General features: G+C 43.0%; 1 pseudogene; it reads right to left on the bottom strand.

Annotated features, from left to right (window-relative positions):
* Nucleotides 1-1,296: 1,296 nt before the first annotated feature.
* Nucleotides 1,297-27,619, bottom strand: LOC141627383 (ubiquitin-activating enzyme E1 1-like; annotated as a pseudogene).

A 27,619-nucleotide genomic window follows, 5' to 3' on the forward strand; every position in this document is an offset into this window, starting at 1 on the left:
TTACCACCCAAGGCGTTCATTGGCCATGTAGAACGCATGAGTGTTGTATCAAAGGCCTTGTTATTATAAAGTTAATATGCTTGTAATAAATATGACATCTAGAATTCACTTATAGTATTGTTTTTGTTATAATAGACATGTTAATCATTATAGTATGTGTATACATTACAGGTATTAGATTACATGTGACTAATTGTGAGAATTAATGTTCTTCTCAAATTAGAGGTGACTTAGATTTGGAATTGATTTGTGATACATGGAAGGAATCATGTTGATTAATAAATGACGTGTGACCGCCATGATCCAATTAGTTCTAGTTCATTAAAGATACACAAGTTAATGAGCTTAACATAAAAGTGCAAATTATAGTATTATTGAACCATTAAGTCAACACAAAGGCCAAGTGGGAGAATGTTAGAATATTTAATAATATTCAAGTGGCCTAAGTGTTTCGGGTTTAAATGCAAGTTAAACTCATATTAAATATTACGAGACTTTAATATAAAAGACGACTCTGTGATGGATCGGATTCGATTAATATAAATAAAGTACGGGAATTATTATTCCCTCTTACCTTACCCTAACATGTCCCGTCTTTCACGAAAATGTACGATCGGGTTTCGGTTGTGCGAAAAGGTACGTAGTATATTTATTTATACTGGAAGTTAAAATAAATATATTTTTTTCATCTGACAAAACACAAAAACATACGTACAATAAAAGAAAGGGTGAAAAGACACAGTTTCTTCTCCATCATCAAGAAACATAAAAGCAAGAGGGTTAAGGAGGAGAATCAATCGTCTTATACTTCTTATTGTATTGAGTGCGTCTGTAAGACATGGACCAAGGTTAGTCCTTTATTTCGTCTATTGATTGTATTAGGGTTGAATTAATTCAAATCTATATTGTATCTTGGGACTGATTTTATCATTGAAATCATAAAGTTTTATCTTACAACTTACACACAGAGGCGGTTCTAGGACTTGAAGGATGGGGTGCGTAAAAAATTTTAACAATGAAAATATCGAGTTCTATGAAAAAAAATATTGTTTAGTTGGACTTATATATATAACATTAAATAAAAATTGTTCAATATAAGGCTAAAACCCATGACCTCTAACTAAGAAATAGTTGTAATAACCACTAGATCCACATAATTAATGTGCACCTTTACTAAAAAATACTGTAACTATTTTTCGGAAAAGGGGGTGCAGATGAACTCCTTGCACCCCCGCCAAAAACGCCTATGCTTACACATACACTACCTGCATTTGGAAGCAAGATACATCTCCGCCCTCTGGCATAATATTATCATCATCACAGTTCACAGTCTTAGAAGAGATCGAATCAAGCAAATTTTATCAGAAGAATATCCAACACTGTAGAGCATAATACACCATAGTTTACAACTCATTTTAAACTCAGCTTTCGCACTCCGGCTTCTTATACATTATCGGAAGCATACAGAAACCAGAGGGATGTCAATATCATTATCATCATCGTCCTCACATTCCACAACAATATCTAAGTTGTTGCGATAAGGTGGAATTTCCAACTTGGCGATATCCTTGGCAAGATCCACAACCTTCTTATCCATTCTGTCTTTCTGCAGGGGGAACATATTGTTGTATAGCAAGCAATTTCCACAGGATATGCTGTAACCATTCAAACCCTTATCCTTGAGCCACTCTACTACTTCCCTCAATGTAGGGTTCCCTTTCAAGACTCACCTATCCCACACAGTCCACCTCATGTCACGATGCTTAAACTCCTTGGTTCGGACCGGCTCAAACATAGAGAAGAGAGGCAATGACAGATTGGCAAATGTATTACGATAATCTTCCAGCTTGTGGTCTCCATTCAACACCTTGTACAGCTCCAGGCACACCAACCCAGTGTTGAAGTAAATGCTTTAAAATATAATTTAGTTAATTATTCAAATAATAGCATGCTAATAGGAGTAGTGGTTACATATTGTTGGTCATTCCACTATTCACGTTTGTTTAGTGTTTAGTTACTAGGTAGTGGTCAAATGTGTGCTTAGTTAGTTGCTTAGAATTAGGAAGTGTTAGTTTATATTTGTAAGCCTATATATTAGGCCATTTATGAACTTTTCTAATGCATTGCATAATCAGAAGTCTTTTATTCCTAAATTACATATTTTGCTTTGCTAGTTGTATCTCTTATTCCCAACAAAGTGGTATCCGAGCATCAGGTTTCGATCCTAAATTTCATCAAAAAAACATCCCAATCAAACTCATCAAATGGCTTCCAATACGGTGTCCCTTCCATATCCTATTCATAAGAGAGACAATTATCAATCTTGGTCTATCAAAATGAAATCTCATTTGAAAGCCTTGAATTTATGGGAGGTTATCGAGAGTGATTATGAGCCTAACCCTCTTCCAGAAAATCCTACTCTTATCCAAATTTAAAAATATGACGAGGATAGAGCAAAGACGCCAAAAGCACTCTCGTGTATCCATTCTGTGGTCTCTGAGGAAATCTTTTCTTTCATAATGGCATGTGAGTCTCCAAAAAAAGCATGAGAGGTACTAAAGCAGAGTTTGAAGGTAATGAGCAAACAAAATTAATGCAAGTATTGAATTTTAAGAGGGAATTCGAGATGCAAAGAATGAAGAAATCGGAGACTATCAAAGAATACGTGGGTAAGCTTACGACCATTGTCAATCAAATTAGGTTACTAGGCGAGAGTTTTCCCGATGAAAGAGTGATTGATAAAATTTTAGTCTCTGTTTCGGAAATCTATGAGAATAAAATTTCATCACTTGAAGATTTCAAAGACCTTTCCAAAATATCCTTAGGAGAGTTAGTTAATGCTCTTAGTGCTGAAGATCAAAGGAGGTTTATGCGAGGGGAAGAATATGAAAAAGGTGAAGGGGCATTTCTAGCTAAAAAGTCATTTTTCAAAGGGAAAGGTAAAGGAGTCCAATGTAAAATTTGCACTAAATTTGGTCATATTGAAGATAATTTTTGGCATAAGGGCAAGCCCCAATGTCACAAATGCAATAAATATGGTCACTTGGCAAAAAAATTGTTCGTCCGGAGCGGAGACAAGTATGGCACATGTTGCCGAAGAACAAACCTTATTTTGAAGGTATGATGAGAAGTGCACCATAAGTTAAGTTAGAGAGAAGTGCTCTAACAAGAGTATTGGAGAGAAGTGCTCCAAATGAATGTTGGTGATTATGTGCACCAAGATAATGGTGATTATGTGCACCGTTAAGATGGTGATGAGAAGTGCGTCACAGTGGAGAGAAGTGCTCCATACCAAAGACATTTTGAAGCAAGGGGTTGTGTTGAAGTAAATGTTTCAAAATATAATTTAGTTAATTATTCAAATAATAGCATGCTAATAGGAGTAGTGGTTACATATTGTTGGTCATTCCACTATTCACGTTTGTTTAGTGTTTAGTTACTAGGTAGTGGTCAAATGTGTGCTTAGTTAGTTGCTTAGAATTAGGAAGAGTTGTTTTGGTAAAAATTTACCGAGTTATTAATTTAATTATGTGAGTGATAGTGATTATTCTTAATGCCAATTATGATTAAAATGCGAATGATAGGTACGACGAAATAAGACAAACGAAGAAAATGACACGGAGGATTTTTAGTGACGCAGAAAACCCGGTGTGGGAACAACCGCGGGGGGAGTCGAAATCCCGCCAACTTTTGCACTATAATCGATGATAAATTCTCAAGTAAGGAAATACAAGATTATTTTGTAGTGGGATATTGCCAAATATGAATGGAATGTTGAGTGATACAGTGCTGAGAATGCTCGTATGCTCGATGCCCTCCTCGTGTTGCTCCTCTATTGCTTTTATAGCTGTTGAACCAAGTAGAGAGTCCAAAAACTTCTTTCCTATTTCTGCTCCAGGACTTTGGGTCAATTCCTTAAGAATAGGAATTTGTTATTGACCCAGCCCAACAATTCACTTTGCACGTGTGTTTTGCAATTCCCCAATTTGTGTTTGTTTCTTCTTTTGATCCCGCGGCCCATAACACGCCACCTCAGCGATTCCCTTTTCCCTTCATCTACCAATAGTTCCTTGCCACGTCATAAGTAATAAAGAGTCTTTTTTACCCCTAACAATTGCCCCCAAATTTCCGTCTTAAATATTTTTAGGCGGGAATTTCTGTTTGCGATGCGGAGAACTGACGAAGCTGGGCAGTTATACCTGATGATTACAACTCCCCACTTGTGACAAACTGCCGCCACTTTCCCACTTCCCCAAGAACTCTCTCCTCACCATAACTCCTCAACCTCCCCCTTTAATAAATCCCTCGGTATCCCCTCACTTTTCCTATTCCTCTTCATTATTACTCCTTCTCTCTCTACTTCTCTCCATTAATCAATTTAATACTTCCTCTTTTCCGGCCGCTACAGGTACATCATCTCCTTCCTTGCTTTCTTTTCTTTTTTCTTACTTTGCGTATCATGTCACAAAAAACCGCTTCTTCAACCTCGGACTCGGATCCGGTGATGCCGCCTGACCTCTTTCTTTCCGGCGGTGTGCTCTCCGCCAAGCACTCCTGTGATTCCGACTTCACTCCAGAGGATCTTGATTATATCAAGAAAACCTTTGGTTTCTCTGATGATGTGGTGTTCCACATTCTGACTCCTGGCCAGAAGGCCGACTCAGTGAGGGAAGGGTGGATTTGCTTGTACGAATACGCCTTTTTCGTCGGGTGCGATTTCCTTTCCCTCCTTTGGTCCAAGAGTATCTGAACTTGAATCAGTTGGCTATTTGCCAAGTGGCCCCATACACTTGGCGGACCTTGCTTGCGATTGATGCTATGAATAACCGTTTTGGTTATGAGATTGGTCTCCCGGACCTTGCACACTTGTTCTCGGTCAGGTCTCTTGCTCGGGGTCAAGTGACCATTCGGGTTCGAGACGGGGAAAAGAACTGCATCATCTTCCCCGTGAAGCCGGATGACAGCAAGTGGTTTTCCCGCTTTATTTTTGTGAAAATTGACACTCTTCCTGCTCCGACTGACTACATCGTCAGTGTCTGGCGATCAACAGACGGTACTTGCATGCCCTTATTCCTGTGTATTTTTCTTTGATGCTCATATTTCCTTACTTGGTTTTTTGTACAGGTTTGTGCCCCTTGCCTTTGTCCCCTGACAGAACCGCATCCCTTTCCAAGCTATTTAGTCCACCTCCAGAAAATAGGATCTTCCCCAATCTAGTTCAGGATTCTGCTGCTGTGGTGAAGAAAACAGCTGCTGAAGAAAAAGACTCAATGTCGACTAGTACGTTGTTCTTCCCCTTTTGACTTGGTTCTGTTTCCGGATTTTTCATATATCTGGTTCTGACTTAATCTTTGCTGCTTCCAGGTTCTGCAAAATCTAGAATTTCACTGCAGGATGTTTTGGCTCAGAGAGTGAAAGAACAGGTTACGGCTGCCCCCAAGCCTGCTGAGAAGAGAAAGTCTACTCCTGCCCCCGGTTCTGGACCTCGTCCCAAAAGGAGATCCGCTGCTGTGGACCGGGCTAAGGAGCAGACTCCTATTGAAGCTACACCTCTGGCTGTGAGGCCTCCATTACCTGGGCACGGGTTGTCTGCTTCTGGAGATGCTCCGGTTTCAAAGTCATTCTGGTTCCCGCCCACTATGCTGCGTCGGTGCGATTCCAACGTCGAAACCATCCCGCTTTCGGAGCTATTTCCTTACGAGCCGCTGCTCGCTTCAGGGCTATACGCTTCTAGAGTCGTACATACATACGGTTCCAAATCGCTCAGGGGTTATTGTTTTTACACTTCCGGACAATTTTGGTAAGGCTAAGTCTACGAGTAGCTTGGACTTAATGAGCCAGATGCTTCTTCCAGCTCCTAGGTCTATTTGGATAGCAATCCTTTGCACGACTTGGTGGATCGTGCTACGAGCATTCTTTTGAGGTAAACGATCATTGGCCATTTGCTATACATACTTCTTTTTTTTTTTTTTTTTTTTTTTTTTTTTTCGGGTTACGGTCCACGGTCCTTTCGAGATGGCCATGTCTGCGGGAGAAGGTGCCTCTCCTGGTAGCGTAAAACGCGAAACTCCGGAAGGTGGCGAAGGAAGCCAATGAGGATAGGTGAAAACTCAGTGATCTAAACAAGTCCCAGTTTCTTTGTTGGAGGAGGCCACTCGAAGCGAGTTTGCGAACGCAGTCTTTCTCTTCGAGGGGCGGATTTACAGTCTTTGAGAAGAAAGTTGCGATGTTGAGAAGAAAGTCGCGATCTTTGAGAAGGAGGGCTGCGATGCTAAAGAGAAAGGCGATCTTTGAAAGGCGTGCTTGAGGCCGAGAGGCGTATCTCGAGGTGGAGAAACGTGCTTCGATGCGAGGCTCGTCTTTGCTCAGTTCGGGAGGAGAAGGTTTCTGATGTGCAGGAGTTGAAAAGGACTCTAGTGGATGCTCTGTCCTATGCTGCTCTGGAAACGAAGATCAGCTGTATAAAGACGTTCCAGAAGGGGGAGCATTCGGCCTGGGATTTAGGAGCTGAAGAGGGGAGGCTCGCTGCTACCTTTCCGGACGGTCTGAATCTGGATATGTTGGCTGGCTTGGTGGAGCCTGGTGCATTCTTCTTTGACGACCAGTCTTTGAGGAAGAGGTGAATTCTCCTGCTCCTGATGCTCAGGCAGCTGCTTCTGAAGCTGTGGAGCATATTGATGTAGATTAGTTTTCCTTTGCACCTGAAAGACTTTGCTAGGTTTAGTTAGTTTTTAGCCCTACGGGGCATAACATCTTTATTTTGAACAGTTTATGTATTTGGTTCTGGTTCTGATGCCAGACGTACTTTGCTTTTGCGACTTAAGTATTTTCTGCTGGTTATTTCTTTGTGTCGTACCGTTTCTGGTGCTTTGATTTGTGCATGCACGTCGTTTGTTTGGCCATCGCTGTTAGATTGCTGGCTAAGGGATCTAGTATGCCCACTCGTCCAGAGGAGCCAGGATTACGTGGGTGTTAATGCATCGCGGGAGGCTGGTTGTCCCGGTTGTACGTGCTTAGCCACGGACACACGCCTTCTGTAATGAATACAGGCTCTGCCAGATTAGTTTGCATTTTATTTCCTTGGTTTTCTTGAAAAAATTTAATTTATTCAAGGTGGTTTTGCAATTTAAAGCTTGTTAGAATTAAAATACGAGCAAGGCTTTTAGAACCAGAAATGTTGGATTCAAAAATAACGTTTTTAGAGCCAGAAAACATTCAGAATCAGGAGATATCCAGACCCAGAGAAATATAAAAAATAGAAAAATATTTTAGAAGCAGGAAAATATCTTTTAGGGCCAGAAGAATTTTTGGAGGCATAAAAGTGTTCAGAGACAGAAAAATATTCAGAGCCAGAAAATATGTAAGGCAATATCTAGAACCTGGCTGGGCTGCATCTGGTAGGCTGAGTACCCAGTTGTTGACCCTGCTGGTGACTTTAAATAAAATATTTTTTCAAGTGGGTGATGTTCCAGGATCTGGGAACCATTTGCCCTTCCATAGTCATGAGTCGGTAGGCTCCATTTCCAACTGTGCTTTCTACTTGGTATGGCCCCTCCCAATTGTAGGCAAATTTCCCTGCTTGCTGGTTCTTGGTATTCTGGAAGACTTTCCTTAGGACCAGATCTCCCACCTGCAGAGTTCTTACTTTTACGTTCTTGTTGTAGCTTTTAGCCACAGTCTGTCGGTAGGAAGCCATCCTGATCTGGGCGCTGGTTCTGAGTTCATCTATCGAGTCCAGGCTGCTTGCCATTTCCACCTGGTTCCGATCTTCGTGATGCATCCATATCGTGGGTTGGGACCACGACTTGAGATGGGATGGCCTTCGCTCCGAGCACTAGGCTAAATGGGGTTTGCCCCGTTGCAACCTTTGGTGTGGTTCAGCCAGAGAACAGAGGTAGCTCTTCCGCCCATTTGCCCCCAATCTCCTCTAGTTTCTTTTTCAAGTTTTCAATGATAATCTTATTTTTTGGATTCAACTTGTCCGTTGGATTGGGGGTTCCGGGAGTAGATTTACGCAACGAGATATTCCACCTAGAACAAAAAGCTTGGTCTTATTTCCAATGAATTGGGATCCATTATCACATATAATTTCAGATGGAATGTCAAACCTGCATATGATATTGCGTTTAATGAAAGATATCACCTGGGTTTTACGTAACCTGGGAGGATGATTTCGCTTCTATCCATTTGGAAAAGTAATCCGTCATGGCGAGCATGTAGACTTTGTTTCATGGTGCTCTGGGTAATGGTCCCACGATATCCATCCCCCATTTCATGAAAGGCCATGGTGAGATAACCTGGTGCAGAGGCTCTGGTGGTGGTGGCTAACATGGGCGTGTCTCTGGCAAGCGTCGCATCTTTTTGCGAATTCCATGGCATCTTTGCGCATTGTGGGCCAGAAGTATCCCTGCCTCAGTGCCTTGTTGGACAGGCTCCTGCCCCCTGCATGGTTTCCACATTCTCCACTGTGGATAGCATGCAAAAAGCGACTGGGACTCTTCCCGATCCAGGCACGAGGTAGGGTCCGGCGTGGGATTTCTGAAAAGAACATTATCGATTAGTAGGAATCTGGATGCTTTCATTTTAAAGCCCCTTACCTCCTTTTATCTGCTTTGGTAGGACGTCATTCTGCTACCGGTCTAGGTAGGGCTTCCTCCGATCTGGGTACTTTCTTCACTGCTTTGGTCCGCACACTTTTTCTCGCTTTCTTTGAGATTTTAGTGTTCTTTGGCTCCGGCACGTGGACAATTGGTATCGTGGAAATAGTTCTGTCTTGAAGGTTGCCCCAGGGGTGGCTAGTGCGTCGCTTCGCATTCTGCTCCTGGGGATTTGCTTGATGTTGAATGTGACAAATTTGACTTTCAGCTCTTTTGCTATATCTAAATATGCCATCATCCTAGGTTCCCCGGCTTCATGTGATCATTTACATGGTTAACTATAAGCTTAGAATCACCGCAAACACGAAGGTGTCGATTTTGAGATCGAGCCGCCTTCGGACCCAGGATTAGTGCCTCATATTCGCTTCGTTGTTTGTGGCTTTGAATTCACATCGTACGGCCTGGACTATGAGGTCTCCCTGGGGTGATTTGAGGACCAACCCTACTCCTGCTCCTTTGGCGTTTGAGGCTCGATCCACATGTAACTCCCACACTTGTTCTCCTTTGTCTTCTTCCAGATTCGGGATGTCTGTTCGGCCTAGGTCCGGAGTCTTTGGATGAAGTCGGACACAAACCGCGAGCACGAGACTTTATGGCCGTACGGGGTTCAAACTTCAAATCGTACCCGCTCAAGTGCACGGACCATTTGGCCATTCGTCCTGACAATTCTGGTTTTCTCATGATAGTTTTAAGAGGATAATTAGTTATCACAGAAATTGTATGAGATTCAAAGTAGGGACGCAGTTTATAGGATGCAGTAACAAGTGCAAGGACAAGTTTTTCTAGCGATGTGTACCTGGTCTCTGCCGAAAGCGAGAGACTTTGCGATGTAGTATACCGGATCTTTGTGATCCTTCTGCTCTCGCACTAGAACGGCATCGATGGCCGCATTCTGGATTGCGATCTGAGAACAGTGGTTCTCCTGGCTCTGGTTTCAACAGGAGAGGTGGGGTGCTGAGATAGCGCTTTAACTCTTGAAATGCTTTCTCGTGGTCGTCCGTCCATTCAAATCTTTGGCTTTTTCTGAGTATATCATAGAATAGCCTGCATCTGTCCGAGGATCGGATATGAATCTGTTTAAGGCTGCCACTCTTCCAGTCGGTATTTGGACGTCTTTTGGTTTCTGCGGTGATTCAGTGCAGAATTGCTCTTATTTGCTCGATCTTGGCCTCTATCCCTCTCTGTGTCACCATGTACCTAGGAATTTTCCTTTGGATACTCGAAGGTGCACTTCGTAGGATTGAGCTTCATTTGATATTTCGAGGGTATTGAAAGTTTACGCCACGTCTTTGGTGGTCTTTGTGAAGCTTGCTTCAATTTGACGACCATATCGTCTATATATACTTCCATAGTTTGGCCTATTTGTTCTTTAAACATCATGTTTACCGACCTACGATAGGTTGATCCTGCATTTTTCGGTCAAAAGGCATGACATTATAACAATAGATACCTCTCTCGGATCGAACGCATTTGTTTTTTCTTGGTCAGGGGTGCATCTTTATCACGGTTATATCCGCTCCAGGCATCCGGGAATGTCGGCATCTCGTGGCTGCGATAGCGTCCACCATGGCGTCTATGTGTGGTAGGGGGAACGGGTCCTTTGGGCAAGCTTTGTTTAGATCCGTGAAATCGACGCAGACCCTCCACTTACCATTCTTCTTTGGGACCACTACCACATTAGACAACCACTACGGGTACTTTACTTCACGAATTTTTCTGCAGACAAAGGGGTTATCTACTTCTTGATTTATGACCTGGTTTCTTGGAAGCAAATTTTCTTCTCTTCTGCTGCACAAGTTTATAGCTTGGATCCACACTTAGCTTGTGAGTTATCACACTTGGGTCTATCCCTATCATATCATCATGTGACCAAGCAAAGCAATCTATGTTAGTTCTCAACAATCGAACGAGTTCTTCACGAATCTTACCTCTACACTCAGATCCAATGAGAACAGTTCGTTCCGGATGCAGCGAGTCCGGGATGACTTTGTCTAGTTCACTTCTTTGAGGCTCAATGTACTCGTCTGGATGCGCGGCTCTGTAATTGCTATGCGGGCGAACTGTTGTTGGCTTGAGCCACCTTGTAGCAATCCCTAGCTTCTTCCCGGTCCCCACGTATTTCTTGCACCCCCAAGGTGTTGGAAACTTCAGGCATTGGTGGTACGTTGAGGGAATTGCTTTCATCTCGTGGATCCAGGGCCTGCCAAGGATTACATTGTAAGTAGAGGGCCCATAAATAACCAAATACCTTACCTGTTTGTTTACACCTCCGGCGTAGGTTGGGATGATGATTTCTCCTAGGGAGTGTTTTGTTTCGCCGCTGAAACCAACCAAGGGAATTGCCTTCTTTGCTAGATCTTTCTCGGTGAATCCCATTCCTTTGAGTGTTTCCATCATGATCAAGTTGACGGAGATTCCGGTATCCACCAAGATCTTTTTCACCTTGCAATTTCCTATGGGAAGCGTGATGATTAGAGCGGCGTGGTCTTTGTTCAGAGTGGATCTGCGTCTGTTTCGTCGAAGGTGTGACGGCGGATTCTCAGTGGTTAACCCTGCAGGAGCTCTCAGTCTGTCTCCCTTAGCCCCTGGTTGCGTGCCTCTTAGCCGAGTAGGTTAGCCCACACGACTCCGATCCACCTGTAATGACATTCACAGTTCTAGAGCAATGAGGAGGAGGGGAGGGCAGAACCTGGTCCGCGGAATTTACTCTTGTTGTGTTTCTGGGTAGGAGATGATCCAGGTTTCCTTGGTCATAGTGGAATTTGACTTCCTTTCTGAGGGAGTGGCATTCATCGGTGTTGTGAGTGTTGCTGCCGTGGAACTCACACTTTTTACTGTGTCTCTCTTCTTTGGGGTTTCCTTCCGGAAGTTTTGGCCATCGACTCTGCGTCCCGGCTCCTTCAAGGCTTTGAATAATCCTGCAAGATTGGTAGTGAAACCATACTCACTTACTTTCGGGGCGGATCGCCGGATTTTCCTTCCGCATTTCAGAAACTTTATTCACGCTCCTTTGTAGGGTTTGGATCTTTCACTCTTCTTCTCTCTAGGAGCCTTTCGGATCTTGGGTCCGAATAATAAGTGCCTCTTACTGGTGCAGAGTCTTCTTCCAGCCTCATGACAGCGATCGCCTTCGATTGCACTTCCTCAAAGGTAGTGCATGGATGCATGGTTAGTTCCTTGTATAGCTGTGAATCCTGGTGCAGCCCTCGGCGGAAGGCTTGTATAGCGGTTGCTATATCACACCTCGGAATTGACACCTTCTCTTTGTTGAACCGGTTCAAGTAATCACGGGTAGATTCCTCAAACCCTTGCACTAGTCTGTAGAGGTCGCTGGTCTGCTTCTCTGGCTTTCTGCTGCTGGCGAACTGTTGGTTGAAGGCATTGACTAGGTCGGCGAAGCTGGATATGCTCTTGTTCGGTGGCCGAAGCGAACCCCGCAGGTCTCCTCGACAGTGTTGATCCGAAACCTTTGCACATACAAGCTTCCTTTAGAGATCCAGTTGCGGTTATCACCATCATTTTCTGCTTGTAGTGGTTGATATGGTCAAGTGGATCTGTGGTTCCGTCGTAGAGTGTCATAGCTGGCGGCACGCATCCTTTAGGAACACCGATTAGAGCTATATCATCCACGAAAGGTGAGTCTGCGTAACTATCTTTGGTGCTTTTTTCCAGCGGACAGACTACGCCTGGTATCCTATACATTAGCTCCCTCGGCTCCCGATATTCTTTGCTCAGTAATTACTCGCTCTCCTGCAAGAGGGTTAGAAACAGGCGGGAAGGAACCAGCAGGTGTACCTCCTAGCCAGGGTGCTCCGGAAGGTTGGCGATCTTTGGCCAGTGGTTACAGTCTTGCACGATTATGGATCAGGCTGCCATCCTGGTGTCTGCTGTAATCCTCCGATCCAGGCTCCACTGGTGAACTGGCTGCAGGATGAAATTGCTGCGTTGGGGACAGGTCCAGATTGCCATCCTGGTGTCTGGTGTGCGGGGGTACCTGAAAAGGGCGGAAGGTCAGATCCAGAAGGGTGCTAAATAAAGCGTTACTGTTGTCTGCTGCTGCAGGTGGGTGGATTATCAAATGACGAGACATCCCAATCCTCTTGGCTCGATTGGTTCATTTGGTGCTACCCCGCAAGATCCGGCACAGTAACTAGTTTCGGACGGGATTGGTCGACCCAGTCCTCCACCGCCAGTTACATTTGGAGCCTGCGGTGCGATCTTTGGTTTGGGACCGGGTATCGTCACGATTTGAGCCATCATATTCTGGTTGTCTTTCCTCGGATCTTCAATGACCCGACCGGGATGTCCATCCTCGAATCATCACCGATCGGATCGAGTCTTGGGGACCCTGCGCCGGAGAACCTGCGCTGAGCTTTCTGGGTCGGGCTTACGCATCGCTTCGCTTCCTCTGCTTTGGCCGCTTTCCCTTTGGATTTGGATCGGTGGATGCACCTGCTGCCTTTGGAATCTGCGGTGGTTTAAGTCAGGGCATGGCTCGGTTGACATCTTGTGAGGATCGTCTGGTGAATCTTTGGGGATGCATCGACCAGTCTGCAGATGCGAAGTAATTCTCGGGCTGAGAAGAAGATAGGTGACATACTCGTCTTTTTGGAAGGATTAGTCGGCAGTTCCAGACATTGTAATGGTTGGTTCGGCTTTGCGAGGCTTAGCTATAGAAAATGATCACTATGCCCCACGGTGGGCGCCAAACTGTTTTGGTAAAAATTTACCGAGTTATTAATTTAATTATGTGAGTGATAGTGATTATTCTTAATGCCAATTATGATTAAAATGCGAATGATAGGTACGACGAAATAAGACAAACGAAGAAAATGACACGGAGGATTTTTGGTGACGCGGAAAACCCGGTGTGGGAACAACCGCGGGGGGAGTCGGAATCCCGCCAACTTTTGCACTATAATCGATGATAAATTCTCAAGTAAGGAAATACAAGATTATTTTGTAGTGGGATATTGCCAAATATGAATGGAATGTTGAGTGATACAGTGCTGAGAATGCTCGTATGCTCGATGCCCTCCTCGTGTTGCTCCTCTATTGCTTTTATAGCTGTTGAACCAAGTAGAGAGTCCAAAAACTTCTTTCCTATTTCTGCTCCTGGACTTTGGGTCAATTCCTTAAGAATAGGAATTTGTTATTGACCCAGCCCAACAATTCACTTTGCACGTGTGTTTTGCAATTCCCCAATTTGTGTTTGTTTCTTCTTTTGATCCCGCGGCCCATAACACGCCACCTCAGCGATTCCCTTTTCCCTTCATCTACCAATAGTTCCTTGCCACGTCATAAGTAATAAAGAGTCTTTTTTACCCCTAACAAGAGTTAGTTTATATTTGTAAGCCTATATATTACGCCATTTATGAACTTTTCTAATGCATTGCATAATCAAAAGTATTTTATTCCTAAATTACATATTTTGCTTTCCCAGTTGTATCTCTTATTCCCAACACCCAGTTGCCATTGCAGTTGACGTGGCAATTGCAGGGATTATCCTACCTGCAATGAATTTCGCTTTCAACTTGTCCACTTCAGGGATGCTGTAGTTTCTCGCCCTCATATTAGCCAGAGCAGATATCAGGTCCATATGGTAGTTTGTGTCATCATCCTGTACAAAGTCGTAAAATGTGGATTCCCTTAGCACCCGTAGAAAATAATAACAGTCAGAGTCTTGGGTTGCGAAAATAGGATGTGAGATGCTGCCAAATATAATGCACTACATGGTATTCTCTCTATCCCATGTCCCTATTTCCTTCTTTTGTCCATCCCAAAATAATCGGCTCCATTCTATAACAGCCCAAATAAAGAGGAGAACTTCCCGGAATATCCCTACTTAAATAACAGTAACACTCTATCCGAAAATGGTAATATGGTGCTCTAAGTCGAGGGGAAATTATTTCTTAAATCTAGCCTCTAGTCATCAAAAGGAACAATATACGCGGGATAGAGAGAGTAACTTTAAGTTAATTATTCTATAAAATGATGAGGATCACCACAGGTTTTGGACAAACTATAACTCAGTGGACTGACAGTAATGATCAGTTGATCAAATTACTGCGGACTTCTAAGAGGAAATAAACTTCTCACTTTGGGAACGGCCACATGCTGGAATCTTGTGGCATGTGGGATTCAACCTTAATACTACAGTGGACTCAACCACAATGACCAAGTTGACTCAGAAATCACTAGAAAGAAACAAACCTTCTCAAACTGGATTGGTTTCATCCTGAAATTAGGTGGCAGATTGCTGCGGCAGTGCTCCAGCCTACTGATGAGCTCATCAATGACTGCTCCATCATCGATAGAAGAAGAAGACAAGGTTGTGGCCTCGTCATCAGTCACAATCTTTGCATCATTCTTTGGCTCAAAGTCTAGGATCAAAAATTTGTCAACGGCCTCGGCCAGCTTCTTTGGATGTGTAACCCAGTCGGGCACAGGGATACCAAATGTTTCAGCTCGTAATACAGACCCAGACAAAATAAAATGTAGATGAGAAGGATCAGAACATGAAAACTGCAAAGGAAGAGGAAACCTCTTTCGGGCAGACCAAAATGGAGCTCCGGTACTGGTTGCAGCGTTCTCGGGCAAGGTATATCTCAGTTGCTTCACACGGTTGGTAAATTACTCTTCAAACCTGTTCACACAATAAGATCTTCAGAAATAAACGCGGAAAAAGTTTAGGAGTAAGCATCATCTAGTTGGTGATACGTACTTCAATCTAGCCCCGGCAATACAATCCTCAAATGTTTTGCATCTCCCTTTTTCCAGGTACTCGAGAACACGTTCCAAAGTATCCCTTGCCTGAACATCACCAGCATTGCTCATGGCTGATGTGTATCCGTTAGGATTCGAAAGATAAGAGTTCACTTCAGCCGGCGTTTTGTCTAGTAATCCCTCAAATTCAGAGCGAGCCCAAGTCAGACAATGGTCAATGTTGTGCGGAAAAGAATGTAATACTACGGTTTTATGTGTCTAAGAGTACTCTATCGAGTGGGGCTTACTCTGTCGAGTAAGTAGTTTTTGACGCAAAATAGAGACTGCTTGTAGGGCACTCGATCGAGTAAGGGTCACTCGAACGAGTAAGTGACTTACTCGATCGAGTAAGTGGGTTTACGGGCTTAGTTTTGATAGGTTTTGTTAATAATGCGGGATTAGTATATAAAGCTTTCGTCACTTTTCTTAAAACACTTTTACACCCTAAAACCTTTCAAAGAGAAGATTAGAAGTTAAGTTGATTGTTCTCGCCGCATTATTAGCAAATCCCAAGGCTAGGAGTGTCGGATTGCATTGTTCATTACGCCGTTGTGATCCTTTTGTCGAGGGTAAGCTTTTTATACAACTTTTATTATGTTTTGGTAAGGTTGGTTAAACCCTAGTTGGGTGATATTGGGGGTTTTGGGAGATTTATATGAATGTGGTAGTAATTGTATATATGTATGTATAGGAGGAGGATTTGTTGAGGAGAGATTCTGACTTAGCTGCTTAATCGTCTGTTGGTGTTTGCTTTCCAGGTAGGGTTTTCCTACTCAGTATTGGCTACATAATGTGTTGGTGATTGTTGTTGTGATTGTTAAATAATTATAATGTTGGATTGGTTTTGATGATTGTTGATAGTATTTTGTTGATTGATTATGTATCTGTCTCTGATCTTTGGGGTGCGTCCCTGGCTGAGTGGAGTCACTTGTGGGAGTGGCTTCACGCCCTTGATTCGCCCCTTGTGGTTCCCGTCACAAGGGGGATGTGCACATTAATGAACTTGTTTATCGCTCGATGAAGATGAGCGGGGATTTGGTGGGTACGACTGCGGTCCCCCACTAGCGGCGAGGAGTACTTGTTGCGATGGGTACTCTGGCAGGGCTATACACTTTAGTGTGTAGTCAGTTGTGTGGAGATTGAAGTTGGAGACTAGAGATTTGTTTGAGCTGTTTGTGATATTGTTCCTTTGTGGTATTTGTTTTATGTAATCAGTACTGACCCCGTTAATTGTTTTAAAAACTGTGGTGATCCATTCGGGGATGGTGAGCAGTTGTTGAGCAGGTATGATGGCTTATGCGAGGTATAGCTGGGATGGAGTCACCACCAGTCTTAGAGTCTTCCGCTGTGTCTTAGTTAGCTGTTTGAGTACTTTGGTTTTTGGATTACAGTTGTATTTCTTTTGACAGTTTTTGGAACTTTATTTTATCACCTAAACTTTACTGTCATTTAAATGCGTTTCGTTATTGTCTATTTGAGTATCATGGCCTCGGGTAACCAAGATGGTGACGTTCTCATACCTTAAGTGGTCCTGGTAAGGCACTTGGAGTATGGGGGTGTCACAAAGTGGTATCAGAGCGACGATCTTAAAACCTGTAACCAATGAACCTAATGAACATAGGGAGTCAAACTAAAATGAACCCGGGTAGGAGTTGTAGGAGCTAATGCAAAGACTTGGGAGACGTCCTAAAGTCGCGAACTCGCCCTACAATTTTGAACCGGTCACTAAGGGGTGTGTATCGGGATCGCTATGTGTTTACTTTGTGCTTTGTGTATCTATATAGTAATGTGTGGTATGAATCGGTAGATGCATGCATGTGGAGGATAAGAGATATGAAGTAAAAGATGATGATGATGTGGTTTGTATGTTGTTTGGTTGAAAGCATGAAAACATGATGTTTGTTTTATAACGTGGCATGTTAGAAATACGGAAGGAAAGTTGTTTGTATGAGTATATAAAAGATACGTATATATATATATATATATATATATATATATATATATATTGTTGTTTGTCGTTTTGCATAAAAGTTTAGAAAGTTGGGAGTGCGAGTTTGAACATGCGGGTAGTGTACGAGTCTGCATGACTCGATCGAGTGGGGGCACTCGATCGAGTAGGCGAGAGACTCGATCGAGTGGGTTTGACTCGATCGAGTAGGTAGTTTTTCGTTTCTGGGCAAAAGTCTGTTTTGGGTCACTCGACCGACTAGGATAGAGGACTCGATCGAGTAGGGCTAACTCGATCGAGTGGGGTGTTGACTCGATCGAGTGGGGTGTTGACTCGATCGAGTACGTTTTGGGAGCTTTTTTCTTAGGTTCTAGAGTCAGGGCACTCGATCGAGTAAGTTGGACAACTCGATCGAGTGACCTCAACTCGATCGAGTGGATTGTGGGGCTCGATCGAGTAGGTGCAGTGCAGGTGGTTTTCGTATTTTGAGATATGGGATGTGTGTTTATGTTTACCCTTTTCTTATATAATTCAAAGATGCCGCCAAAGAGAACAACATTGTATGCCAGGGCAGAGAATATGAGTATTGACGAGATCGTTAAGAAGTTGGAGCACCAGGATGCTCTCATAGAGGCTTTAAAGAAGGTGGGAAAGGATAAGGAGACAGGGTCTGATCACTCAAAGATCAGCATACATATAGCGAGGTTTAATCCCAAGGAGTAGTTGGGGACTGGGGCGCCAATTCTGCTGGATAATTGGCATAGGGAAATGGAGAATATTCTCAATCTGGTACATTGTCCTGAGGAGCTTCGAGTGGAACAGGTTGCGTTCTACTTGAGGGAAGAAGCTGGTGAGTGGTGGGACAAGGTTAAGGTGAGTGCTTTGGAGTTGTATATGAAACAGGGGTTGCCTGCGATACCTTGGGATGAGTTTAAAAGGGCGATGAGGCGAGAGTTTGTGCCAGAGCATGTGCGTAGTAAGCTGAGAGAGGAGTTTGATGATTTTAAGATGACTTCTGATATAACAGTTGCGGAGTACTACGACAAGTTTAATGAGAAATCTAGGTATGCGGAGGACATGGGACTGAGCCAAGAGAACTTGGCATTGAGGTTTGAGAAGGGGTTGACCCCCAAGATCATGAAGAAGTTACCGGTAGGAGCCCTTACGGATGTTAAGAAGGTCTATGAGCATGCTGGGAGGGCTGAGAGGTTAGTTAAGATGACCAAGGAGAGAGTTTTTGAGAAGAGGAAAGCTGAGAGTGAGGATGGTGGCTAGTCTAGTTACAAGAAGAGCGACCATAACCAGGCAAGAGCGTACTCATCAGGTTCGGGGGGTTTAGTGCTGGAGCTTCTTATGGGCGTGGTCGTGGGGGTGGTAGTAGCAGTTGGGGTATGACCTGTTATAACTGTGGCGGTATGGGTCACAAGAGGCATGAGTGCACCAGTGCTATGAGTGGGGGTTTCCAGAGACCGTCGCAAGGGAGTTTCTCTCAGAGTCCTTTGCAGAGTTATGCTAGTAACAGGCCGGCTGGGTCGTGAAACAACAGGGGTGGCCATAGTAATAATGGTGGGGCTAACCGCAATGGCGGTAATTCATACCAGAAACCGGCAATGAACAACAATAACAACAATCAGGGGTCGGCTGCTAAGCCGTCTACCTCAGCTAGTACTGTCCAGGAAGGTGGGCAGAAGACCAGTGGTAAGCTGTTTATGATGGAGAAGAAGGCAGCTGAGGATGATGCTCACGTTCTCACCGGTACTTTTCTTGTTAATGGAGTCTTTACTTTTATTTTGTTTGATTCGGGAGCGTCATAGTCGTTTGTATCATCGAGTCATGCTAAGCGGTTGAGTTTGAGTGGGTATGAGTCTGTAAAAGAGGAACTTTTTATACCTTCGGGAGAGTCTGTATCTTGTGGGCGGTTGTATAGAGGTGTGTCTATGATAGTTAGGCAGGTTGACTTACCAGTGGACTTGTTAGAGTTTCCTTTGGATGGTTTTGAGCTGATAGTTGGTATGGACTGGTTGGTTAAGTATAAGGCTAAGATAGATTGTTATCAAAAGAGGATTTCTTTGAGAGGTCCTAAGAGGATTAGTGTGTCTTATCATGGGTTTGTTGTCAAACCCAAAGTTAAGTTAATTGCAGCAGTGACCTTGAAGTCCTATCTGAAGAAGGGGTGTCCGTTGATCTTATGCCATGTGAGAGACCATAGAGTGGAGAGTCCGTCAGTTGAGCAGAGACCAGTGGTGGGAGAGTTTCCAGATATTTTTCCAAAGGAGATACCGGGGTTGCCACCGAAGAGGGAGATAGATTTCAGTGTTGAGTTGAAACCGGGGACGGGGCCAATCTCAAAGGCACCGTACCGTATGGGTCCTAAGGAGTTGGAGGAGCTGAAGAAACAGTTGGATGATCTGATTGAGAAGGGATACATTAGACCTAGTGTATCACCGTGGGGAGCATCAGTCTTGTTTGTGAAGAAGAAAGATGGGAGCTTGACGTTGTGCATCGATTATAGAGAGCTGAACTGAGTCACGGTGAAGAACAAGTATCTTTTACCGAGGATAGATGATTTGTTTGATCAGTTGAACGGTGCAACGGTCTTTTCTAAGATTGATTTGAGGTCGGGTTACCATCAGGTGAAGATTCGGGAAGAGCACATACCGAAGACAGCTTTTACATTGAGGTATGGTCACTATGAGTATGTTGTGATGCCGTTTGGGTTGTCTAATCCACCTGCAGTGTTTATAAATTTGATGAACCGGGTCTTCAGTCAGTTCTTGGATCGGTTTGTAGTGGTCTTTATCGATGATATCCTAGTCTTTTCTAAGACTAAGGAGGAGCATGAGGAGCATTTAAGGATAGTGTTGCAGACTTTGTGAGAACATCAGCTGTATGCAAAGTTGTCTAAGTGTGAGTTCTGGTTAGAGGAAGTTGCTTTTCTGGGGTATGTGATTTCAAAGAAGGGTGTAGCCGTGAATCCTGCAAAGATTGAGGCAGTTACTAAGTGGGAAGCACCAAAGAATGTGGCAGAGATCAGGAGTTTCTTGGGTTTGGCAGGGTACTATCGACGGTTCGTGAAGGATTTCTCTAAGATAGCCAGACCTATAACAGCTTTGATGAGGAAAGAGAACAGGTTTCGTTGGGATGAAAGTTGTGAGATGGCGTTCCAGACATTAAAGGAGCGTTTGACCACAGCTCCAATCTTAGCATTACCTGAAGGGAGTTAGAACTTTGAGGTGTATATCGATGCTTCAAAGAATGGGTTGGGTTGTGTGTTGATGTAGAATGGGAAAGTGATTGCCTATGCTTCTAGGCAATTGAAGCCTTATGAGGAGAACTATCCGACACATGATCTGGAGTTGGGTGCCGTAGTGTTTGCTCTCAAGATTTGGAGGCAGTACCTTTATGAGGCGACCTTCAAGGTGTTTTCAGATCACAAGAGTCTCAAGTACATCTTCACTCAAAAGGAGTTGAACATGAGACAGAGGAGGTGGATGGAGCTGACTGGGAATTATGACATGGATATCATTTACCATGAAGGGAAAGATAATGTGGTTGCAGATGCTTTGAGCAGGAAGAGTGTGCATTCGCTATGCACAGCTATGTCTTTGATGAGGTTGAAAGATGAGGTGGGGAAGATGGGGATACACATGATACAGAAAGGGAGTGCTAGAGGGGATTTGACAGTGGAGCCAGACCTTTATGATGACATTCGCAGGAAGCAAGCTTTGGATTCCAAGATTGAGGAGTGGAGACCTGGAGTAGAGAAAGGGACAGTGTCTAGATTCTCTATTCATACAGATGGTAGTGTGAGATTTGATGGAAGATGGTGTGTTCCTAGTGATGAGGAGTTGAAAAGGATAATCATGACAGAGGTTCATTGCACACCATACTCGGTACATTCAGGCGGTGACAAGCTATATAAAGATTTGAAGAAGTCTTTATGGTGGCCTGGGATGAAGAAGAAAACAGCTGAGTTTGTGGCTCGTTGTTTGACATGTCAGAGAGTGAAAGGGGAGCAGCGACGACCGCAAAGTAAGATTCAGTCTCTTGAGGTACCTGAGTGGAAGTGGGAGTCCATTTTTATGGATTTTATAGTGGGTTTGCCGAGTAGTCAACAGGGTAATAACATTATATGGGTTATAGTTGATCGACTGACAAAGTCAGCTCACTTTGTACCGATGAAAGATAATTGGACCAAGAAACAGTTGGCTTTGGCTTATATGGAGAATGTGGTTCGTTTGCATGGGGTGCCTAAGGATATAGTGTCAGATAGAGATGCGAGGTTCATATCACGGTTTTGGAAAGAGTTGCAGGAGTTGATGGGAACAACCTTGTAGATGAATACTGCATTTCATCCTGCGACAGATGGCCAGACAGAGAGGGCCATCAAGACTTTAGAGGACATGTTGCGAGCTTATGTTATGAATTTTGGTGGTAGTTGGGAGCAGAGATTAGACTTGATTGAGTTTTCTTACAACAATAGCTATCACACCAGTATTGGCATGGCACCATTTGAGGCTTTGTATGGGAGGAGATGTCGGAGTCCGATTTGTTGGGATGATAGTGCTGAGGCAGTTGTTTTGGGACCACAGATGGTACAGAAGATGGTTGAACAAGTTAATATGATTAAACAAAGGATGAAAGCGGCCCAGGATCGACAAAAGAGTTATGCAGATCTAAATCGTCGTGACATAGAGTTTCAGGTTGGGGACAAGGTTCTTTTGAAAGTGTCTCATATGTGTAGGGTCATGAGATTTGGTAAGAAAGGGAAGCTGAGCCAGAATTTTATCGGACCTTATGAGATTTTGGATCGTGTGGGTGAGGTTGCTTACCGGTTAGCTTTACTAGCTGCTTTGGATAGAGTGCATAATGTGTTTCATGTGTCTCAGCTGCGGAAGTATGTCAGTGATCATCACATGTGTTAGATGTAGAGAACATCGAGTTGGATGAGTCCTTGTCTTATCTTGAGGTGCCCAAACAGATTCTTGATCGTAAGGTTAGGAAAACTAGACATGGGGAGACAGTGTTGCTTAAGGTTCTTTGGTCTAACCTTGAGGTTGAGGAGGCTACTTGGGAGGCGGGAGAGGCTATGAGGTAGCGGTATCCGTCTCTTTTTTATCAGGTATGTGTGGTTACGGGGACGTAACCATGTTTCTTTTAGGGGGGTAGGAGATGGTTGCATAGAGTTTTTGTATGTTTTATGTTGGTTTTAGTACAGTTAGTAGTTGCTTTGATTCGGTTTGGGGTGTTGGTTGGGAGTTTTGTTTTGAGTTTTGTTTCGAGTTTTGGTTATGTTGTTGTGTCGGAGTGGTGTTTGTGTGTTTTGTTTTTGTTTGTGGTTTGACTTCAGGGACGAAGTTCTTTTAAGGAGGAAAGACAGTAATATTAAGGTTTTATGTGTCTAAAGGTACTCTATCAAGTGGGGCTTACTCTGTCGAGTAGGTAGTTTTTGACGCAAAACAGAAGACTGCCTGTAAGGTACTCGATCGAGTAAGCTTGGCACTCGATCGAGTAAGGGTCACTCGATCGAGTAAGTGACTTACTCGATCGAGTAAGTGGGTTTACGAGCTGAGTTTTGACAGGTTTTGTTAATAATGCGGGATTAGTATATAAAGCTTTCGTCACTTTTCTTAAAACACTTTTACACCCTAAAACCTTTCAAAGAGAAGATTAGAAGTTACGTTGATTGTTCTCGCCGCATTATTAGCAAATCCCAAGGCTAGGAGTGTCGAATTGCATTGTTCTTTACGCCGTTGTGATCCTTGTGTCGAGGGTAAGCTTTTTATACAACTTTTATTATGTTTTGGTAAGGTTGGTTAAACCCTAATTGGGTGATATTGGGGGTTTTGGGAGATTTATATGAATGTGGTAGTAATTGTATGTATGTATGTATGTATGTATGTATGTATGTATGTATGTATGTATGTATGTATAGGAGGAGGATTCGTTGAGGAGAGATTCTGACTTAGCTGCTTAATCGTCTGTTGGTGTTTGCTTTCCAGGTAGGGTTTCCCTACTCAGTATTGGCTACATAATATGTTGGTGATTATTGTTGTGATTGTTAAATAATTATAATGTTGGATTGGTTTTGATGATTGTTGACAGTATGTTGTTGATTGATTGTGTATCTGTCACTAATCTTCGGGGTACGTCCCTGGCTGAGTGGAGTCACTTGAGGGAGTGGCTTCGTGCCTTTGATTCGCCCCTTGTGGTTCCTGTCACAAGGGGGATGTGCACATTAATGAGCTTGGGTTTATCGCTCGATGGAGATGAGCGGGGATTTGGTGGGTACGGCTGCGGTCCCCCACTGGCGACGAGGAGTACTTGTTGCGATGGGAACTCTGGCGGGGCTACACACTTTAGTGTGTAGTCAGTTGTGTGGAGATTGGAGACTGGAGACTGGAGACTGGAGATTTGTTTGAGCTGTTTGTTATATTGTTCCTTTGTGGTATTTGTCTTATGTTATCAGTACTGACCCCGTTAATTGTTTTAAAAACTGTGGTGATCCATTCGGGTTTGGTGAGCAGTTGTTGAGCAGGTATGATGGCTTATGCGAGGGATAGCTGGGATGGAGTCACCACCAGTCTTAGGGTCTTCCGCTGTGTCTTAGTTAGGTATTTGAGTACTTTGGTTTTTGGAGAACAGTTGTATTTCTTTTGCGAGTTTTTGGAACTTTGTTGTATCACCTAAACTTTACTATCATTTAAATGCGTTTCGTTATTGTCTATTTGAGTATCATGGCCTCGGGTAACCGAGATGGTGACGTTCTCATACCTTATGTGGTCCTGGTAAGGCACTTGGAGTATGTGGGTGTCACAAAGAATGCACTGTGCACATAGGTGCTTGCTTCTTAGGCGGATCTCGAGAGGCCCCATAATTTTCGGTAAGGTGTGGGATAACCATCTGTGTATTGCACTTGGCACCTAAAGTTCCTGATTGAAGTAGAGGTTTCTGGAAATATAAGCACCTCTGATCAACATAAATTCTGGCATTTACATTGTCCAGTGCGTTGATTACAACACTTACTCTCCCAGTAACTGTCATCAAACACAATTTTGGTTTCAGTGCCAACTCGATTCTGCAATGCTTCAACACAGAACTGTGGATTAATTGCAGCAGCAGTAGCAGCAACGGTGGATTTAGCTTGTCCAATGTTCCATCCACGAAACAAAAAGCGCCTACTAAGATTGCTTTTCTCTATTACATCATCATCAGTAACTGTTAGCTTCCCCTGGCTACCACAAGAAACTCCCATCAAAGCTAAATTCTTCAAGAATTCACATCCAAGAGCGTCAGACCCTACAACAAATACTTTAGCATCTTCAAGTTTCTTCTGAAGTTTTGATCCAAAAACTGATATCTGAGCACCATAGCGACTATTCCTTGGAATACGCTCGCAGGGTTCCAGTGGTTCAGAAGGAAGAGATTCAACTGAATCAAAATAGAAGAACTACAAACAGAAAGCAACTATTGAAGGTCAAGGTTAACAGAGCCTCAGTGGAAGAGCATACAAGAAAAAAGTAATAAATGATGCCAAGTGGAACAATACCAACCTGAAAAAGAGGGTGAAACTTTCCAGAGCAAGCCTTGACAACTTCTTGGCCGACAAAACTGCCAAACATAGCAGCCATAGGGATCAAAATTGCCCTGGCCCCAAAAGCAAAGTGACGCAAAATTTTGGGGTTAATATCTTCAAGCTTGCCATCCACAAGACCATCGTTCATTTGGCTAGCTATAGATATCAGCTTCTGCGCATCATCCTCCAAACCGGGATTGGGATAACGTCCTAGCTCATTAACAAACTTGTCCAAAGCTTGGAAAGGCCAAATGTAGCACAGGGGGGCGATCAAATTTCGAAAAGTCACTCAAAAAAAAGTCACCAGGATCACTGATTGCTTCTCTTAACGGCTTAAACCGCGGAACCTTTGGGTGCTTGATTTGTGTCACAATCCCACCTTTTTGGTACACACCATAGTTTGTAGTGTCCTCCTCAAGCGTAAAAGAATAAGGCCTTGCATTTGTAATCTTTCTGGGCTTACCATCAGTCAGTTCCGTCATTCCATGAACCTCTGTGAAGACAACAAGGTCGCCATCTTGGAATTCTAGCCTTTCATCATCAACACACAATACAAGAGCAGGGTTGTCATTGCTAATTGAGGCAATTACACCAGTGTGTGGTTCCTCACCGTCAACATCAAAAACAGTAAATTCAGGTCCAAAGTCACAAAAGACACTTCCATATCCCAAAAATCACAAGAAAAACCCAAACACTGATAAGAAAGATGGTACGGAAAATTCACAACCTACTCTTTAGGTTTGACACATTTCCCATGGTACATAAAAGATTCTAACTTTTGTGCAAGCAGTACCTCTGGATATTGTATTTCTTGCCCACTGTGATCAAATCATAATTTTTGTGAACATTTTAGGTTAAACTGACGAGTCTTTGATTAATGCCAGAATTTAATTTGGAGGGAAAATTAGTTAGAAAATGTGCAAAGCCGGAAACCTCAAGAGTAGCATGTAGATAAACAAATAAAACTCAAGGATAGCATGTGAATTATGGGAAGATGGTTTAAAGTGAGAGAAAAGAAGTAAGCTGTACCTAGAAATGAGAGAGTTGTTGGGAGGTTAAAGTAGAAGTCAAGGTTGTAACATGCACAGCATTATTTAATTCTTGTAACTTAGGCATAGCAGCAAGAGCCCTATTGTTGCCGGGAAGTGCTATGGCGACATCGGGTGTTACCGAGTTTCAGTAACACCCTAATAAAAAAATAGAAAAAAATAAAAAGTAAAAAAAATAATTTTCATTTTTGCGCCAATATCGTAGGGATACAACCGTAATTAACAATTATTATATTAATAAAATAAAATATAAAATAAAATGTACTATTCACCTGTAAGCGGAGAGCTTTGAAAACAAAATTAGTGCAGTAATGGCGGAGTACATGCCTAAATATGAATAGAATTGTAATCATCATTAAGATTGTTTCGTTTGCTTGTATAAGGAATTAGGCAATTGTAACATGAGTGTTCGAACTTCTTAATTCTAATGCACAACTAATTAAGCATGATTAATATGACCTAAATCCAGCATAAAATTAGTGCAGTAATGTACCAGTTACGTCTCAATCACTTTCTCCCGACTCTCCACTTTCAGATTTCCAGCCTTTTTTACAGTTCATCGCCCGAGTTTTTTTACAATTCAGCCAATTTCGGAGTAGTTTGTTAGACATCTAAATGTATAGCCCGTCAGTTTCTTCAATTTCATCGTGGTGAAAGGAAAGATCACTAATGTAGAAGTATGGTTTCACCAATATAGCACAAAATATCGCACAGAATCTTCCATTTATCAATATTGTTAAAATATTTAATTAATCTTAAGTTCCTAAATTGCCCTTTAACACTAATTAGTTTGAAATTTGAATTTTTATGGAGGGGAAGCAAAATAACTAAGGGGGCGTTTGGCTCAAACATTAGGTATGGAATGGAATGGATTCTAACTTCAAAGAGCTATGGAGTTAGAACCCCATACATGTTTAAAGTTAATTGGTTCAATCCGGGTATGAGAATAATAATGTGTTGGGTGGAATGGAGTTGGAAACTTGGGGAGAGAGATGGATATGGGATTCCAAGGGGTTGGAATGGAGTTAGAATCCATCAGGTATCTAACTCCATTCCAAAATGCTCCAACCAAACATTGGAATGGTCTGAATCCATTCCAATCCATTCCAAAAGCTCCAACCAAACACCCCCCTAAGTAAATTACAATAATGTCCCGGGTGTCGCTCATTTGAGTAACACCCGGTGTCGCCATCTCATTTTCCATTGTTATCAACCTCAGTTTCAGAGAAAAGAAAATTGCTGGACAAGTCCCATAACTCGACGGAACCTTGATCATACAACTTCACGGATTTGACTCCAGCAAGGATAAGATATTTTGCTGAAATTGAGAAGAAATTAAAACATGTTTATGCAGAGATTATGATGGATGGAATTGAGTAGCATACGCAGCTGGAAAGGCGCTGGGTTTGAAAATAAAAGCGTACCGATTTCAGCACAAAGCCCTTGCAAACCAGAGATGAGAACATTAGAGGCAAAAAGGCGTCTCATGGTATCACGACCATAGACAGCGAGCTGCCTGCTTAGCAGATCCTCATCGATATCGGGCACTGCTATCATAATATGAAGTTGTTTGTTGCTGCTGCTGCTGCTGTTGTTGTTATCGGCACCTTGAATGCGAGATTTC

Source organism: Silene latifolia, chromosome Y, assembly GCF_048544455.1.
Source record: "Silene latifolia isolate original U9 population chromosome Y, ASM4854445v1, whole genome shotgun sequence".
Taxonomy (NCBI): domain Eukaryota; kingdom Viridiplantae; phylum Streptophyta; class Magnoliopsida; order Caryophyllales; family Caryophyllaceae; genus Silene; species Silene latifolia.